Here is a 5,000-nt window from a genome sequence, read left to right as displayed (position 1 = left end):
TGGCATGAAAGACATTAGACTTCAATATAGATAGTATGAAAGGACATTATATTTCATTATAAATAGTATGAAAGGAGACTTGGTTTTATTATAAATAATTTGCTATGAAAGGAGACTAAATTTCATTATACATAGTAGGAAAGGACATTGTATTTCATCATAAATAGAATGAAATGGGACTTTATTTCATTACGAATATTTTAGTATGAAAGGAGACTAGATCCCATTATAAATAGTATCTAAGATAGCACTTTAAGATATGGTTATTAATCGTATGGAAGGCGTCATTGGATTTTTTATGGATCAAACAAAAGTTCTGGAAATAGGTATTGATTTGTATGAAAAAAGGCGCTGGAATCGATTGTAATGTGAAAGAAAAAGGCTGGGTATAGTGGTAAATCATATGAACGAAGACTGGAATTAGAGGTGGTACTAAAGAAGATATAGTTTTAAGTATAAAATACATCATAATTATATGAAGAAATATGCTGGGCAAGATTATTGAAAGAAGACCCTTATATAATTATTAGTCTTATGGTTATCATAACTTGCTAAGCTGCAACCCTATTTGGAAAAGCTATGGCCTATGGTTAGCAGCTGTATGGAAGAAAATAAGGGTTATGGCTAGTAATTTTATTGCAGAAAATGCGGGATGTGGTTAATAGTCGTATGAAAGAATACACGTAATATAGTTATAATTTATAAATATTTGTGGCGTTTAACAGGGGCATAACTTGCGAATGCTTTCAGCAAAGAAGTTTATCATTTTACGAAATGAAACAATTTCATTCCTGGATGCTTGCCCTTCTTTAAGTCTTTGAAGGAGAAAACAAGATTCTGGAGGTGTTTATTCTTAAGATTTTCTATTTGCTTCCAAAGAAAACTTATGTTTTGCTAAGATGGAAACATTTTCTGCTCTGTTGTATTCTTTTGTGTTCGTTAAATGAGGTTGAAACTTGAAGCTTTCAAAATTGACTGATTCATCTTTCAACTATGTAATTGTATGTGTAAATACTTGTATATTTTTCTACTTATTACTACACTTTCTCTCAAAATAACACACACACATACACACACACACACACACATATATATATATATATATATATATATACAGTATATATATATATATATATATATATATATATATATATATATATATATATATGTACATTTGTATATATATATATATATATATATATATATATATATATATATATATATATATATGTATGTATGTATGTATGTATGTATGTATGTTGGAGCCTCTGGGCTTATAGCATCCTGCTTTTCCAACTCGCGATGTAGCTTTGCAAGTAATAATAATAATGATAATATATATATATACCTTCTACGCCGTGCTGAGATTTCAAAGGCACCTTCCGACATTCACACACACACACACACACACACACACACACACACACACATATATATATATATATATATACATATATATATATATATATGTATATATATGTATTATATATATATATATATATATATATATATATATATATATATATATAAATATATAGGTAGATAGATAGATATATAAATTATAAATATGTGTGTTTGTGTCGGTGTTTGTGTACATTAACCACATCTTACTCCATGAAATCTTACCATGTACGAGAATTAGTGCAACCTTTTAGCAGTTCTTTTCATGCAATAAACATCATTACATTGCAGACATAAGAGTGGCTTAGCTTGCTTTTATACTCGCTCTTTCAATTGAGGGAAATGAAAACGAATCAAGCTTTTCATTTTACCAAAATGATTATGAAATCATATGATATGAGTTTTTGGATTTCATAATAGTCAGAGAGTACAAAGTATGTTAGATATTATTATTATTATTATTATTATTATTATTATTATTACAACCCTAATTAGAAAAGCAGGATGCTATAAGCCCAGGGGCTCCAACAGGGAAAATAGCTCAGTGAGGAAAGAAAACAAGGAAAAATAAAATATTTTATGAAGACCAACAACATTGGAATAAATATCTACCATATAAACTATGAAAACTTTAACAAAACAAGAAGAAGAGAAATAAGATAGAATAGAGTGCCCGAGTGTACCTTCAAGCATAGATTTACTTCTGCATATAAAAACAAAAATCTATAAGAACATAGCTGTATCTTACTGTATTTTATCTTTGCGTTGATGTTCTTTTACGAAACATAAAGGTCATGAGAACTAACTGTAGAGAATTTCACCTCTCCTTAGCTTACAAAATAAAATCAAACTCATGTTGATAAGTCGAACTGATTATATTTGAAGAAAGGTGTGGCAGAGAGAAATGTCAAGACCTCTGGACCTTTGAGTTTAACAGCTCTCAGAACAGACGCTGCACCCTTTTATCATTATTGTTTTGCATAAACTTCCTTGAAAAATTTCCACAGAGCAAAATAAATTACTACTTTGCGTGAACTTCCTTAACAAATTGCCAGAAAACAGAATAAATTAGTATTATCCTGCATGAAATTCTTTAACAAATGTCCACTGAACAAATTAAATTATTATTTTGCATGACCTTCCTTAAATTTCCACAGAACAGAATAAATTATTACTTTTCATGAACCTCCTTAACAAATTTCCACTGTACAGGATAAATTATTATTGTTTTGCATGAACTTCGTTACCAAATTTACACAGAACAGATTAAATTATTATTATTTTGCATGAAATTCCTTAACAAATTGCCACAGAACAGATTAAATTATCATTTTGCATGATCTTCCTTAAATTTCCACAGAACAGAATAAATTATTATCATTTTGCATGACTTCCTTACCGAATTGCCACAGAACAGAATGAATTATCATTATTTTGCGTGAACTTCCTCAACAAATTTCCACAAAACAATAAATTATTATTTTGCTTGAATTTCCTTTACAAATTTTCACCGAAGAGATTAAATAATTATTATTTTGCATGATGATTTTGTCGTTATCATCATCTCTTCCTATGCCTATTAACGCAAAGGGCATCTGTTAGATTTCGTCAGTTGTCTCTATCTTGACCTTTTAAATCAATACTTCTCTATTCCTCATCTCCTACTTCATGCTTCATAGTCCTCAGCCCTGTAGGCCAGGGCCTTCCAACTCTTCTACTGCCTTGTGGAGCCCAGGTAAACGTTTGGTGAACGAATCTCTCTTTGGGAGTGCGAAGAGCATGCTCAAACCATCTCCATCTACCCCTCACCATGATCTCATCCATATATGGCACTCGAGTAATCACTTATATTTTATTTTTCATTTATATATGGAAAGAATTAGAAATTGCATCTAGTGATCGTCTATATTTTCTGTTTCTTTCAAAACACTGGGGAGAGCTTCATCACTGGATATGAACGGCTTTAAGATTTTTTCAATAATATCTCTTGAAATTATACACTGCACGAAGCAAATATTGCGCACCTCCAATATGCTTTTTTTTTTTTTTCATTCTTTTTCAACGATGTAACACCCTTCCACCTTTATTAACAGAGATGAACAAGAGTTGAAATATCTATAAATAGGCATTTTTGGCTATTAGGTGTCGTGCTTGTTAGGCTACTTGTCCATAGGTATTTTGTCTTATGATATTAACTCCGTTGATATATTTGCTATCTTAATTACTAACGAAATTAAGGCATGATTAGACGTTCCAACTGGAGAATCCATATTTCTCGTTACAACACCAGGGAAATCAGTAGATCAGTGCATCATTGTATCAGTGTATACTACACTGTTAAAAATTTTGATTAAAAAAAACTGTAAATATTTGGTAACATTTATTCCAGGATTTTTACCTTTTTAAAAACGGATATATCGACATAAAAGAGTGGTATTACGGTCACCAGCCCGTAAAAGATAACAACAAAGTAAGGTAAAATTACGGTCGCCTGTATTTTACTGAAATACGTTTGAGAACTATATTTCTACGGAGAATTTCCGATTAAAATTACGGGTTTTGCTAACAGTGTATGTCCAACCTGTTATCAGATCTGTGAGTAACTTCACTCGTAATTTGATCAAAGCCTGGTTCAGAAGCAAGTCCGAAACTCTTAAGCCATGGCGATCAGTTGGAGAAACAGAATTTAACCACTCCCTATGGTGAGCGTTGAAATCACCAACAAAGACAAAAGAAGCTTATCTGTCATCTTCTTGTATGTTAGCCATAATGGTAAGAAGACAATTGAAGATAGAATCATCCAACTCTGGATTCCGGTAGATCGAACACCAATAAAAGTTATGCTTGCCAGAATCTTTTAATTCCTGAATCTTGTTATATCCACTTTCATAGCATAGCTCATCCTCATTGTGAGTATGCTTTTTTTTATACATCATTTGTTCTTGGTTTTCATTTTTCAATTCACCTCTCAAATAAGAGAAGCCTTCGTGAAGTAAAGAGAGCGTTGTAAGTTTTCGAAGTGAATGTGGGTGTATTTTGTGATTATTCGTCTAGAATTACCTACATTGCTTACTAAATGTACAAGCAATTTCTGAAGTATCTAAGTTTTATATAGAATATATCCCTGGTTCCCGATATTTCAAGGCATTTTTTATTTCTCAAAGAAAATTTTAATTCAAGTTTTATGAGTTTCACTATTTATTTTTATGGGAAAATCTTAGCTCAAATTTCTGTGTGGGTAACAAGACACGGATATATTGATATATTCTTATTTCTTTCAAGAGGGTAGTGACCTTTGCCGTAAAAAGCAGAGAGGCTTCAGTAAGCAATAGACAAAGAAAAAATGTCTTGTTGCTTTTATTTCCTAATTTCGATAACGAAAAAACAATTTTACCATTGGCTCTTGAAAGATACAAGTTTGCTTATTTGAAATCTGTCCTTTCCTCGTGCCGTTTTATACCGTCGTTGTTATTAGTTAAGCTGGAATTTTATTGGCATCAACTATTACTTAGCGATACGACAATTTTATTTCAAATTTCTCATTCATGAATTGGCAAAAATATAAGATTCTCTAATCGTAGACAGTATTATTCTATTAT

Source organism: Palaemon carinicauda, chromosome 15, assembly GCF_036898095.1.
Source record: "Palaemon carinicauda isolate YSFRI2023 chromosome 15, ASM3689809v2, whole genome shotgun sequence".
In the NCBI taxonomy this organism is placed as follows: domain Eukaryota; kingdom Metazoa; phylum Arthropoda; class Malacostraca; order Decapoda; family Palaemonidae; genus Palaemon; species Palaemon carinicauda.
The sequence above is the reverse complement of the archived record's forward strand: the minus strand, read 5'-3'. Positions refer to the sequence as shown.